Genomic DNA, 15,458 nt, shown 5'->3' on the forward strand with positions numbered 1-15,458 from the left:
CATCATGTAGCAGGAGAGATAAGCACCAGATAAAGGGACCTGTGAATGCTGGAGGGATACAAGGAAAGGGCAGTTACTTTTGACTGTCGTTTTAAGTCAGGACTCCCTGGGGTCCAGAGGGCAGCCTTGCAGCTGAGGCTTGAAAGGTTGGTGAGAACAGTTTTATGAGGTGTCTTCTGCACTGCACTGAGATGGTAGCTCTGCTTTAAAATTGGCTGGGGATCCTTAGAAAACACTCCACCTCTAAATAATCCAATTAAATTGATGAGTGTAGCCCAGGCATTGGTATTGTTGATGAGTTCCTAGGTGGTTTTACAGAGCAACCAGGGTAGACAACCACAAAAAGAGTGTGGGCTTTGGAATTAGACAGTCCTGTTGTAGTATCCTGTGTCCTCGGGCAAGGTCCATGGTGGGCAGTGTGAGTCTTCCACAACTTCACTGTTTCTTCCCACTTCTGCCCACCCCTGTGAAGAAACTCTTCCACGAGAGAATCCCTCCTCTTTGACAAACTTTCCTTGACTGAGAAACCCTAAATTGGGAATCGGCAAACCTGGATTCCATCCCAGCTCTGCCGGTGAGGTACTACACAGGCTTGCTGCATCACACAGGGAGACAAGGCAAAGACACTCAGGATCGTTATTTGCCAGGCACTGCGCCAGGTATCCAACATATCCTGGAGCCTCCATTTTCCATCCGTTGATGTTTAGAGATCAGTATTTGCAAGTTGTAAAGTCCACTTAATAGGCTATGGCCAGATTTTTTTTTTTAAATAGAAAATGTAATAGAAAAATGTAGTGTACTACATGGAAGAAGTGCAAGGATTACAAAGTAGAATTTCGTTTCAGTTATAGATGGATGTGTGTATGGAGTCATGATGTAAAATGTGTTTCACGTTGTGAGTTGCAAGTTAAAAAATTTGGGAGTGCTCATTTTGGCAGCGTATATCCTAAAACTGCAACAATACAGAGAAGATTCCATGGCCCCTGTGCAAAGATGCACAGCTATCTTGCTGTATCTTCACAAACTTTTGAAGCATCCCATCTTTTGTTTTATGTTATGTTTTTCTTAACCACAATAAGAAAAAAAAGTTTGAGAACCATGGGATTATACGCTTTCTAGGACCCATTTCCTTCTACTCTATAGCCCAGGGCTATGCAGCCTACATGTAACCTTTCTGTGACCAGCCTTTCTGTGACCTCCTTTTAGTTAATGCCATGTAATTCTGACCAATCATTTATGTTTTCAAGAGGGAGGCAGGATGTTGTACTGGTTAAAAGTACCATTTTGAGTTAGCTAAGTCAATGCTTGATTGAATTTCTTCACTTATTAACTGAATGACCCAGAAAATGTACATAACCTCCATCAGCTTTAGGTTTCTTGCATGAGATGATAACACCCAGGACACACAATGGCTATAAGGTTAAATGAAATGCTGTAGGAAAAACTCTTAGCACAAACCACCTTGCTCATAGAAGTGCTCAGTGTGTGGTAGCAATTATTACCTGACTTCCCACCACACCCAGATTTTAAGGTACAGTCTGTAATTTAGTGCCTGGCATATATGAAGTCATAAATTGTAAAAAAGGATTCCAGCCTGAAGCAGACTCTCATGTGGAAGAACAGCTGTTCTCTGTTGGCAGGCTCTGTTGACATACAGGTCTTGGGAGGAGAGTCAGAGCACTCTGCAAGTGTCCTCTACCTACACATCCCCTCCAGGCTTTTCCTCTGGCATGGCCAGTGAGCACTGAGAAGGCAAAGGCAAAAGGAGGTGGGTCCTGGCTACAGTTTGCTCCAAGAATCAAAATGACCCTATTTCGGCGCTATCAAAATCAACAGACAGATAGATACTGGGGATCAGCTGTGTCATAAACTGGGCATCTGGCTGAAAAGATTTCAGAAAGAAGCACAAACAAAGAAATGAGAAAGAGCTGGTGGCCAGAACATTAAGAAACTGGGTGTGAGATTCAGACTTTAGACCAGAAATAAATGGATGTCATCAAAGTGTAAACAAATAAGCAACTCAGTAGGTCCTAATTGCCTCAGAAATAGGCTGGGAACCAAGGCATCACCTTATAAATGATTCATTTCAGGAAATACCCACTAATCAATTACTAGGGCTTCTGTGTAATAGTTTCCCCAGACTTATAGGTGGTGAACGTGTGAATTGGATCATTGATTCTAGAATGAGATAAGCAGCAATACTGGTAACCTAATCTACTTAATCCAACTAGCTACAGAGACATTAGCTGCCCTTAGTGGAAGCCAGCCAATTACTGAAGAGTGAAAAGAAATCCATTAATCATGGCAGAGCCTCACCAGCCCAATCTCCCTAGGGCATTCAGTTATGCTGAGAAGATGTTGATGGAGAAGAGGATAATGACCCATATACAGATATATGGGAAAGCGGGGAGGGGGTGATGGGGGAGGGGGAAGAAGCCTCCTGAAATTGCACAGGAAAAAAATGGGCCTTAAAATGGTAAAAACGATTAAAAGAAACATACAAATAGTATTACACAGAGGATTGTTGAAAGTAGCATTAGCTGCAAGTGTATATGCATATTTCTAAAAAGAAAACTTGGTTTGAGATTATATAGTAAAAAACAAAATGTATGTGAATAGTGTTGCCCCACCTGGAACTATGTTGCTAACACAATGGTTTTTCAGGAAAGAAAAGGCAACGATGCCTGGAAATAGCTGCATCTACTCAGCCCCCATCCCAAGCAATCAAATGAAGTCCAGGAAATTCCATATATAACTAGAAGAATAGACATCCTGGAGCATTTTTGCCACAGTTAAGATTAGCGGAAACAGACCCCCATCAAAGCTAGTAACAAAGAAGAACTAAAGGTGAACAAACTGTGGTGGGTCCCCCTGCCTCTCTCCTGAAAAGGTGATAGCCACGCAAGCCGGATGGATGCAACTAGGGCATGGGCAGTTGCCTTGGCTGTGCTAACAGTCTTTTGTTGTGAGCCCACCCCCATTCAACAGCAACACAGGGGAACCTACTTCTCCAAGGAAATAATGAAAACAAAGGTGGCCAGAGCTCAGCGTATCCTCCTGATTCATCCTTACAATCCCTAGAAGTGGTTGTTAAATAGCAACGGTTTATGATTAGCACTTTCGGGATCTTGTTTGAGAAATCCTTCCCTCTCCAGAGGTCATAAAGATATTCCCCTATATTTTTTCTAAAGTAAAATTTTTCCTTCTCTGTGGAATTAAGAGACACAAAAAGCACAAAGCAAAAGGAAGAGATTAATACATTTCACTTCATTAAAATAAAGAACTTCTGTTTACCAAAAATACCACAAGGAGAGTAAAATGGTCAGCCTCAAAGTGGAAGAAAACCTTTACACTACATCTAACCGACAAAGAAGGGACTAGGACCTGGAATATATAAAGAATGACTATAACTCATTGAAAGATGCGCCCAAAACATGATTAGGTAATTCACAAAAGAAATATAAATGACTATTCAGCATATTTAAAGTCCCTCAACTTCATTAGTAATCAGAGAAGTGCAGATTTGCAAATTAGAATTATAATATCATTTTATACCCACTAGATGTACAAAAAATTATGAAGTCTGACAATATTAAGTATTAATGAGGATGTGGAAAAACAGAATCTTATGTACTGCTGTTGAGACTGTAAATTAGTACATTTTCTTTGGAAAACAATTCGGCATTATCAATCACAGGTAAAGATGACATTCCTATGACCCAGCAATTTCACTCCTAGGTATGTACCCTAGAGAAACTCTTGCACATGTGCACCAGGAGATATGTATAAGACTGTTAATGGCAGTGTATTGGCTACAAAAATTAGCTGGGCGTCATGGTCATGGTGCGCGCCTGTACTCCCAGCTCCTCAGGAGGCTGAGGCAAGAGAATCGCTTGAACCTGGGAGGTGGAGGTTGCAGTGAGCCAAGATCGCACCACTGCACTTGAGCCTGGGTGACAGAGCAAGACTCCATCTCCAAAAAAAAAAAAAAAAAAAAAAGGAAAAAGAAAAAAAGTGTATTAACAAACACACAAGCAAAGCTAAACAAACGCTGTCAGGGAATACTTACATTGTAGTCAACTAATTTTTAAAAGCAAGGGTATGATAAACACAAAATTCACGGTGACAGTTATGTCTGAGGGGAGGAGGATGGGAGTTAGGTTAGCTTCAATTGTGTGGTTAATTTGGGGATTCTTTAGTCGGCTGGCGGGTCAGAGTGAGTTCATACTTTTGCACATATTCTGTTGTAGGCACAGACTGTTTCATAATAAATTATTCTCGAACTCCTGGCCTCAAGCAATCCTCCTGCCTCAGCCTTCCAAAGTACTGGGAATACAGGCGTGAGCAACTAAGCCCAGCAAACACTTTGAATTTTAAATTGTTATTAAGAGACCCAGTGCTTGGAGTCTTGGCATCTTTAGACTTTATAATCCTAGCACCACTCATATAGCTACAACCCCTTTTAAAATGGCTATTTCTCTGTAGTTCCAGCTACTCAGGAGGCTGAGGCAGGAGAAAGGCGTGAGCCCGGGAGGCGGAGCTTGCAGTGAGCAGAGTGAGTCGAGATCGCGCCACTGCCCTCCAGCCTGGGCGAAAGAATGAGACTCCGTCTCAAAAAAAAAAAAAAAAAAAAAAAAAAGGCTATTTCTATCTTTTGTATCTTTGGGTTTTACCCATCTTCCCAAAAGGATTATATAGTTAACCAGATGGCAGGACTTTGAAGGCAGGAACTCTTGTTTTATTCATCTCTGTATGTCTAAGACTTGGAAAAAGATATGCTTTATAAGTTTTAAAAAATCTTTTAATTTTGAAATAATTATAAATTCACAGAAAGTTATAAAAATAATACAGAGAGTTTCCATTTACGTTTCACTCAATTTCTCTCAATGATTATAGCTTATACAACTATAAAGCAATATTAAAACCAGGGATCTACCATTGGTACAATGCCTGTGCATAGTTCATACTGTTTCATCATGTATGTAGATTCGCATAACCATCACTGAAGTCAAGACACAGAGCTGTTCCATCACCACAAATATCTCCCGTAGGCTACCCCTTTGTAATCATACCCAGCCCCCTCCCGCATCATCCCTAGCCCCTGGCAGCCACTACTCTGCTTTCCACTTTCGTAATTTTGTCATTTTGACAATGTAATGCAAATGGAATTACATGGTATATGACTTTTTATTTTTTTTTGATACAGGGTCACATTCTGTCACCCAGGCATGCACCCAGTGCATGATCATGGCTCACTGCAGCCTTGACCTCCTGGGCTTAAGTGATCCTCTCACCTCAGCCTCTAGCTGGGACTATACATGCACATGCCACCACACCCAGCTATTTTTTTTTTTTTAAATTTGTAGAGATGGGAATCTCACTATGTTGCTCAGGCTGTTCTTGAACTCCTGGCCTGAAGTAATCTTCCTACGTCAGCCTCCCAAAGCATTGGGATTACAGGTATGAGACACTGCACCTGGCTGGTATATAACTTTTTGAGGTTGGCTTTTTTCACTGACAAAAATGCCCTTGAGCATTGAGTTGGGTCATTAAAAAAAAAAAAAAAAAAACATTCTGCCAACCTCTGCCTTTTAATTGGTGCATTCAGATCATTTATGATGATGTAATTAATATGTTAGGTCTTAAGTATGTCATTTTATATTTTCAGTTTATTTTCTTTTTGTTCTTTAGATTGGGTGATTTCTATTGTTCTACTTTCATGTTCATTGATTCTTCCCTCTCTCCTCTCTATTGTGTTGTTGAGCCCATCCAATGAATATTTTATTTCAGTTATTGTGGTTTTTAGTTCAGATTTCAATTTGGTTCTTTGTTATATCTTTTATTTCTTTGCTGAGACTTTCTGTTTTTTCATTTATTTTAAGTATGTTTGTAATTACGCATTAAAATATTTTTATGATAGCTGCTTTAAAATCTTTGCCAGATAAATTCAACATTTATGTCATTTCTATGTTTTTAAATGTTTTTAATGTTTTTATTGCATGTAGTTTATGATTTCAAAAATTTACTGTAACATATAGCCTTATAGATCATAGAATGATTTTATTTTTCCTTTTTCTAATTTCATTTTTTTAATGTTCAGGGGGTACATGTGCAGGATGTGCAGGTTTGTTACATAGGTAAATCTGTGCCGTGATGGTTTGCTCCACAGATCTTCCCATCACCCCGATATTAAGCCCAGCATCCATTAGCTATTTTTCCTGATACTCTCCCTCCTGATGCTCCTCCCCCGCCACCCTCCCACAGGCCCCAGTGTGTGCTGTATCCCATCATGTGTCCATGTGTTCTCATCATTCAGTTCCCATTTGTAAGTGAGATCATGCGATATTTGGGCTTCTGTTCCTGCATTAGTTTGCTGAGGATAACAGCCTTCTGCTCCATCCATGTCCCCGCAAAGGACATGATCTCATACTGTTTACGGCTGCATGGTATTCCATGGTGTATATGTACCACATTTCTTTATCCATTCTATCACTGATGGGAATTTAGGTTGATTCCATGCCTTTGTTATTGTAAATAGTGCTGCAATGAACATACTTTTCTCCAACGAGAGATTAAAATAGCTACATCTTACTTGTTTTGTTTGTTTCTTTAAACCATCTTACTACAAGGAAAGGATCAACAGAAGCTGGGTCTCTGTGAGGAATCCCATGTCATTATAATTCCTGATCCTGTATATTAAAATGATATACTTCACAAAAAGCCCGGGATATACCATTAAGCATAACTTGGTGTTTTGATGTTTGCAATAATGCAATGTGGTGGGGTCTTCATTTATCATAATGAATACTCAGTGGGCTTTTTCAATCTGGAAACTTGTTTCTGTGGTTCTGGGAAATTTCCTTGTTTTATTTCTTTCATAATATCTTCCCCACCATTCTTGGTGTTTGCTGTTTTGGAACTTCTATCTGTAGGATATAGTGGACTGTTTCTTTCAATTCTCTAGTAATAACTTTTATATTCTCTTTGGTTCTCTGTTTGAAATGCTTGTTCCCTGGTGTCGTGACGAAATAGCACTTGAACATTAATTTATTCAGCAAGACCATTTTTATTTCCTGCAGAAAGGGTACACTCGCCAGCAGTTTTGCCTCGAGAGTATACCACTGAACAAAGGAGGGAGGGTCATTTATAACCTGACACGTTCACCCTACTGCTGTGTCCATTTTCCATTGGCTGGAACGGAACCTCACATTCTGTATTTGTCTCGATTGGCTAGCAACTTAGAACTTTTTAAAAGAGGCAAAGGTAGAGGAGAACAAAGGAAGGAGGAAGCAACTTGTGGAATGCTGAGAAAGGCAGAAACACCTTTAAATAAGGAAGAGGAACAGGCTGTGACCTAATGCTTGCTTGGACCAGTATAAGCGTGCCAGGGCAAATATTTAGGCTAAATTGTGGAAGCTAAGAACATAAAATACTTTGATTTCTTTATTACAGCTAGCAGATATTTAGGAAAGTTAGCACAGGTCTTTGAACACATTTTGCTTCTAAGAGAAGTTATTATTTATTTCTAATTAAATGGGGAGGAAAGTCTTTGAAGAAGAATCTCTACTTTACTTTTTACATTCACTTATCTTTTCTTATGTTATCTTCCATATTTTATACCTTTATGTTTTTAGAAAATTTTTAATTTTATTTTTCAGACATTTTATTAAATTTTCATTTCTGCTTTCCTACTTTTAATATTCAAGATTTATTTCCTGACTGTTTTTGGTTTGAAGGTTATGCTAGCCTCATGAAACCTCATGAAATGAGGTGGGTGGGTTTTTTCTTTTCCTTTTTTCTGTTCCTGAAAGAGTTGTGTAAGATTAGAATCACAAGTTTAGCATCCCTAATATGATGCTGGATAGTGAGGGATTGCCCTAGTATCCAAAATCCAAAATCTGAGAATCTCCAAATCCAAACTTTTTGAGTGTTGACATGATGTTCAAAGGGAATGCTCATTGGAGCATTTCAGATTAAGGATTTTCAGATTTGGGATGCTCAACTGGTATAATGCAAATATGCTGAAACTCCCCCCACCCCCACCTCAAAAAAATCAAAATTTGAATCATTTCTGGTCCCAAACATTGTATTTTTTAAAAATTTTTATTTATTTATTTATTTATTTATTTATTTATTTATTTATTTATTTATTTATTTTGAGACAGAGTCTCACTCTGTTGCCCAGACTGGAGTGCAGTGGTGTGATCTTGGCTCACTGCAATCTCTGCCTCCTGGGTTCAAGTGATTCTCCTGCCTCAGCTTCCTGAGTAGCTGGGATTACAAGCATGCGCCACCACACCTGGCTAATATATATATATATTTTTAGTAGAGATGGAGTTTCACCATGTTGGCCAGGCTGATCTCGAACTTCTGACCTCAGGTGATCTGACCACCTCTGCCTCCCAAAGTGCTGGGATTACAGGTGTGAGCCACTGCACCCGGCCACCAAACATTTTAAATAAGGGATACTCAACTGGTATCTGTTCTCTGAGTGTTTGGTACAACTCACTGGTAAAATGTTCAAGAATTAGTTTCACTTTGCAAAAATATTAAAAATTATTGATTTTATTTCTTTAATAAATGTAGGATTATTCAGATTTTCTGTCTTCCTGAATTAGTTTTCTCATTTTTTCCCTGAGATGTGTTTATATATCTTAGTTTTCTAATTTACTTGTTACTAATGTTCACTTGTTATCCTGTCACTCTTCTGCATTGGTAATTATGTTTGATTAATTATTTCAAATAGTGTTTATTTTTTCCTTTTCATTTCTTCATAATATCTTCAGAGGTTTGTTAATTTATTAGTTTTTTCAAAGAACTCACATTTGCTTTAATGATATTCTCTAGTTAATCTGTTTCATTAGCTTTAGCTTTTATATTTACTACTTTTTCTACTTTAGCTTTCATATTTATCATTTTTCTACTTTATACATATTTTGTTACTAACTTCTTAAGTTATATATTTGGCTTGCTAACTTGTTAGTCTTTATTTTTTAGAAAAGCATTTTCCCCCAGATTTTGCCCTAAGCTTTGGTTTTGCTGTATCACATATATTTTTATTCTCTTTTCATGCTAAAAATTAAAAATGATTGTTAAATGATTTATTCTTTGACTGGAGTTATTCAGAAGCATGTGCTTAATTTTTTTAAAAAAGAGTTTGGTTGTTTCATTATTGATTTCTGATATAATTGCATTTTAGTCAGATAACTTTTGTGTAAATTCTGATTTCTTGAAATTCTTTGAGATTTATTTAATGGCCTTACACATATTCAATTTTCATATGTGTTCGTGTAAGTTTGAAAAAAATGCCAATTTACCAAATTTTAGATACATTCTTTCATATATCATCATTATATCAAACCTGTTAATTAATTATATTAGTCAAGTTCATATTCTTACTGGTTACTTTGCCTACCTGATCACTCAGTTACCAATGGAGATATATTAAAATCTCTTACTATAATGAAGGATGTATCAATTTTATATTTGTTACACCTTATTAGCAACTTTAACTTTTAAAAAACTATGTAGTGATTTATTGCCTTAAACAATGTTTTGCTCCTTTAAGTTGATTTTGTCTGATGTCAATTTAGATTTTATTTAGTATTTGCATGATAATATTCATCCTTTTAGTCTCAGTCTATTTATGTCCCTAGTTTTTAATTGGCAGTCTTGTAAGTAACATACTGGTGAATGTTTTTTGAAATCTAGTCTGACAGTCTTTGGCTTTTAACTGGCGCATTTATGCATTTACATTTATTGTGATTACAGCTATATTTAGATTTATTTTACTTTTTATGTTGTGTTTTCTATTTATCTTTATTTCTATTTATATTTCATATGTCTTTTCTTCTTCTTAAATACTTTCTTTTGCATTGCGTTTGTTTTCCCATTTCATTTTTCTCCTCAATTAATTGCAAATTATATCTTTATTTTTATTGTTTAAATGATTCCCTATAAATTTAGAATGTATTTTAATTTAGCAAAGGCTAAAGTTGATTCATTCACTTATTGTTTTCCCAAATAATATAAACAATTTAAGACACCCTTAATTCTGTTCACTCCATCCCAACTTATGAGTAACTGCTATTATTATCCAGTATTTTAGTTCTTGTAGTCTTTAAGCCCTCAAATTACAGAGTTGCTTTAGATTAATCCACTCATTTAACATTTTGTTTGCTCACTATTTCTTCTTACATCTCAGGCTTCCCTGGGGGCTCATTTTCCTTCTTTCTGGAGTAAATCTTTTAGACATTCCTTTAAAAAGAATCTCTCAATTTTTATTTTCTAAAAATATTTTTATTTTGCTATTGTTCTTCAAAGATCATTTCTGTAGTAATATCATTCTAGGTTGATGGGTTTTTCCTCTCTGCTTAAAAAAAATCCATTATTTTCTGATTTTTTGTGACTATTGAGAGTAGGCCCTACTTTCTCTATTGAGCAATTAGATGTCAATCAAATTTGTACCTATATCGGTAATCTGACTTGTTCTCTGGCTGCTTTTATGATTTTCTTTCTTTTTTTCATTAAAAAAATTATATTCGCTTCTCTTTTCCTTCCTTCTTCTTTCCCTCCCTCTTTCTTTCCTTGTTTTGATATTCTGCAGTATCTTACAATGTATCTAGTATCTAGCCTCGAATCTCTTTTTATTTATTTTGCTTTACTTGGTAACATTTGGGAAAATTCTTATTCACCATCTCTTTGAATATTGCCTTCTTCTACATTTTCTCTACTACCTCTTTCTTATACTCTGATAAGCTAGATGGTACATATCTTAATTATAGTCTCCATGTCTTTTTTCCCCCAAATATACATGTTCATTTTTATTTTATTTTATTAAAAAAAATTCAGCACCTGGAAATCAACATTTTGTTTTTTTAGAAAAGGACTGATAGCTTAAAACTTGCAGGGTTCTGTTAGTTTTATAAATGTGTGTGTTCAAAATATTTTGATTAAGAACATTTTAATCACAAGGCCAGCATATGTTACCATGAATCCAGTTGAAATCCAGACCAGTAAAGATTTGGTTATACAGCTTGTGATCTTTTCTGGGATTGAAACATCACACAGGAAAAAGTCTTGTCTGGTAAAGTTGCTTATAATTGCACTTTCCTCTCCATTGCTCAAGTCCTTATTTCAGGAGCTCTAATCCAATTTTCTGACCCCATCTCCCTACTGGCCAACAAAGGTTTCATGCTGGGTCTTGCAAAATTAAGCTATAAGCTTTTCTTCCACCAAAGGTTTGAATCTGAGCACAGATGTCAGAGTTAATCCAGTCACCCCAGGCCCTCTTAAACCCATAGAAAAGTAGATTTGTCTTACTGCCTTTTTAATGGTGTGGAATTTTCCTCTGCTCGGCAGCCCTCCTCACTTTGTTGGTTATACCTAATTGGGTTTATCTTTTTCTGAACCAACATCATGGGAAGACCTTTCGGCAAGTGGACTGTATTTCTTTCTAGGGCTTAAAATGTGGGTCATAGACATCTGTAGAGACTAAATATCCACTGGGAATCCTTATCCCACTCTACTTGTTTGTTCTGAAAACAAAACTGTCATCAGTCACCCTGGAAAACAGAACCTGGGGTCTTAAGGATGTTGTAGCAGTTACATGATATTACAGCTAAACTGAGTATGCCCAGTGGTGTTAATTGGGGTCAACTTCCAACATGCTTTTGAGGTCTATGATGCTACCACTACAACCCAAGTCTCTGAAAGGGTGCAAAGTTATCAACAGTTCAACTAGATCCATGGTCTTTTAGATAAGTCACTTACTATCATAAGTGAACATCTAATTTGAGGTCAGGTTTCCTAACTAAGCATTTGGCTTTCAGAGCAATCTCTAGTAAATTTCTTATATCCCTGGTTCTTGGCAGTAGAGTTTAAATAATATAGAAATACTTATTTCAAATCCTGACTGTAACACTTTTAATTGTGTGACATTGGGCAAGTTATTCAAACTCCATTAATTTTTCATCTGCAAAATTGAGACAGTGTTGTTCACCTCAAAGGTTTGTTGTGAGGACTAAGGAAACTGATGTATGTAAAACACCTACTATATACATGCTCAATAGATAGTAGTTCTGATTGCCTTATTGACAAGATCACATCCTTAGTTCTGCCAAGAATAGCTTGCTGACTTATTGCCAAGAAATATGGGCTACAGATTTAGGTTCAAAATTGAATGGAGAGCAAGAACCACCAGCCAAGTTGGAGACTGGCAGACTGATTTCCTATACTCATCTTGGCCCAGTATTTGGTAGACATGTTGCAATATTGCAGAAAATGTGAAACCAAGGGGAGAACTGGAAGAACATGAGACAGGTTGGAGTTATGCAATTGTTTTGCAGCCCTGGTCCTCTCTGTTGCCACAGCTCGAGTCCACAATTCCTCATTGTGTACCAGGTCTCTGCTGCCTGCAGCTTCTCTTTCTTCTCACTCTATGATTTATGAGGTCATTTTGTCTTGTGGGTCAGAAGATGGGGCCTAAGGCACCAAAAAGAGCTATGTTGAGTGCCATGGTGGTGACAGAGGCGTGATAAAAAATGACCATAAGAGACCAGCTAGATTATATGCTAGATGCTGCACTAGGAGCCTAAGCAACAATGGCCCATGAGACATGGTCTCTGTCCTCAAGGAGTTCACCACAATCGAATGGATGGGAGAGACAAATGTACAGACAGTGTCACTGTAGAGCAGTGGGTGACTCTTCTGGGAGGTCAGAGAAAGGGACATGAGTGCTGAGAAGTAAAGGTGTATATAAGGAGGTAGCCAGAAAGAGCAGACATGTGTGTGCATGCATGTACTGTGTTTAGGTAGGAGCAGGAGAGTGGGGAAGAGACAAGATAAGATGCATTTGAAAACTGTACCTGCTGTGAGGATACACCTGGTGTGGGCTGGGAGGTGAGAAGGAGCAAGGGATATTTGAGAAGCTGTTTGCTCAACTGCGATTGGTGCCACTGGTGTCATATAAGAGGCTCTGTTATCTACAGAGGATTCCCTAGTGACCTGCACAGGAACGAGGAAGAGTTTTCTGCCATGAAGACCCTACTGTTAGAGCAAAATCCTTTTTTCACTACTTCTCTTTGGTGTTCATTTCTTCTTGTCTCTTCCTCTTCCACCACCTCCCAAATGTTTGTTTGTTTTCGCATCCCCTGTGCTTTGTTGAGAGATTTTGCTGCGATGTGGGAAATCCCAGGGAACAAACCCACAGTGGTCAGGTCTAGGGTGAGGTCCTAGACCTTCCTTTCAAGGGGTACCTGTTAACCGGGCATAAACACTTGCTTAGCTCCATGTGGCATTGAGCCCCTCTTTTCGCATTCAACCCTGATCTCTGAGGGCCTCTTTACCAGCTTCCCTCTAGGAGAAGGTTTTTCTTTTAGCCCCTACTCAGAAAAAGAACCATAGTGCCTCTTCCAGCATCTCAGTTCTCCCTCTCAACTCCTGACTGAAGCTGTTTCACAGTCACCTGATCTAGACTGGGAAAAGCACCTCTGTCTCTGAAACAATAGTCAGTTTCTCTCTCCTCTCCACCTGCTTTCTTTCTCTGTCTCCTTTGTCTTTCCCTTCCATCTCCCCTTACCCTAATCCCACACAAACAAGTCTCTTGGCTGTCCCTGTCTTCAATTTTTACAACTTTTATCATGACCACCCCCACTCCCAGATTCCTGGTCTCTCAGCCTTTTCTGTGCAATCCCAAATTCATATGCTTTTCTAAAAGTGTAATTAACTGATATTTATTGAGAACATAATATGTACTAGAGGCTTTATATATATTAACTCATGTAATCATTGAAAAAAAATCATGTGGAGTACGTGTTATTATCTGTATTTTTTAAATGAGAAAATGGAAGTTCAAAGCTATATGATAATTTGCCCAAGATCACAAACTGGTGATTTCAGCAGAGCTAAAATTCAAATCAGGTCTGACTCAAAAGCTCATGAGTTTCACTTTGCATTGTATGCATTTTTTTCTGATTATGACATGTTTTCATAGAAAATGTGAATAACTCAGAAAAACAAAGATGCACCCTCCTATATTTCTACATCCTGATTATTACTATTTATGATTTCTGTTCTGTCCTTATGCAGTTTAAAATACATAGTTATGAAATTGGCACATATATATGAGTATATATTAATATATTATGCATATATATACATAATATTCTGTACTATTTTTACCTAGCATTATTTTTCATATCACTAGATAGTTCTCAAAAATGAAATTTTAAAAGAAAAAACAAAATGAGATTTTAAAAGAAAAAATAAAAAATAGAAACGTGGTTGAATATAATATGCTGTATTATATTCAACCATGTTGCTATTATTAGTGTTTTATTTTTTCATTTAAAAACTTTATAAGTAATGCTGGGATAATAATACTTATAAAAAAGTTTTGGAGCTCCTATTTGATTATTTTTAAATATTGGAAGTAAACATTTTAGGTGTATAATACTTTCAAGATTCTTGACCTATGTCCACAAATTAAATTCAAGAAAAACTATACTTATTCACATTGTTATCAGAAATATATAAAGTCATCTCCCAGAAACCTTCTAACAATAAACTCTTAAAAATATTTGTCAGTTGTTTGCTGACAACAATTACATCACTGTTTAGATTTGTAAATTCTTGGATTCCTATTAAATAGAATATTTTTCAAATGTTTACTGATCATTTACATTTCTTCTCAGTTTCCTTTTTTTAGAGCAGGGGCTGGCAAACTACAGCCCATGGGCCAAATCTATTTTTGTAAATAAAGTTTCACAGGGTCTCAGCCATACCCTTTCATTTATGGAAATGCTCCCTTGCAGTTCTGCAGAGATGAGTAGTCATGATAGAAACTGTAGGGTTCCATAAATCCTAAAATATTTCCCAGATGGACCTTTATGGGAATGTTTACCCACCCCTGTTCTAGAGAACACACTCCTGTTTTGGCAATCTCTTATTCCCTGTGTCTTGGGTTTTCAGTACTTTCCCTGTATGTCTCAGGCTGATTTTTTTTTTTAAACTCTCTTACTGTCAGTAAGAGAGACATGTCTGGACTAGATGCTTGCCAATAGGTAGGATGCAGGAATTTCCCTCGGTCGCCCTTGTTGACCACCAGCCTGCTTGTTGAATCCCTTCTCAGGTCTACAGAAAAGTGATTGTGTATTTTGTTGTCTAATTTCCAGCGTCCAGCTGGTGCTCATGTAACATAGCTCTGGGTTCCAAGGGAGGACTTTCTGTCTTTGTCCACAGATTGTTTCTCTAATATAAATCATTAATGAAGTCATTGGTAATTCTATTGCTTTTGAAAGACAATACAATTTTTAAAAGCATGGATCCTAGAACCAGATTGTTTGGTTGAAAGGTCAGGTCTGCCACTTACCAGCAGTGTGAATCTGGATACATTATTTTTTCCTTGTGCCACTTTCTCATCATTTGTAAAAATCATAGGGCTTATGCTATTACATTCC

General features: G+C 37.3%; 1 non-coding gene across 1 annotated transcript; it reads left to right on the forward strand.

The window, feature by feature from the left end:
* The first annotated feature begins 922 nt into the window (after window positions 1-922).
* On the forward strand, window positions 923-1,029 carry LOC112209072 (U6 spliceosomal RNA). Its single transcript, XR_002943752.1, has one exon. It is a non-coding gene; the product is annotated as a U6 spliceosomal RNA (small nuclear RNA).
* Window positions 1,030-15,458: the final 14,429 nt, after the last annotated feature.

Source organism: Pan troglodytes, chromosome 3 (assembly GCF_028858775.2).
Source record: "Pan troglodytes isolate AG18354 chromosome 3, NHGRI_mPanTro3-v2.0_pri, whole genome shotgun sequence".
In the NCBI taxonomy this organism is placed as follows: domain Eukaryota; kingdom Metazoa; phylum Chordata; class Mammalia; order Primates; family Hominidae; genus Pan; species Pan troglodytes.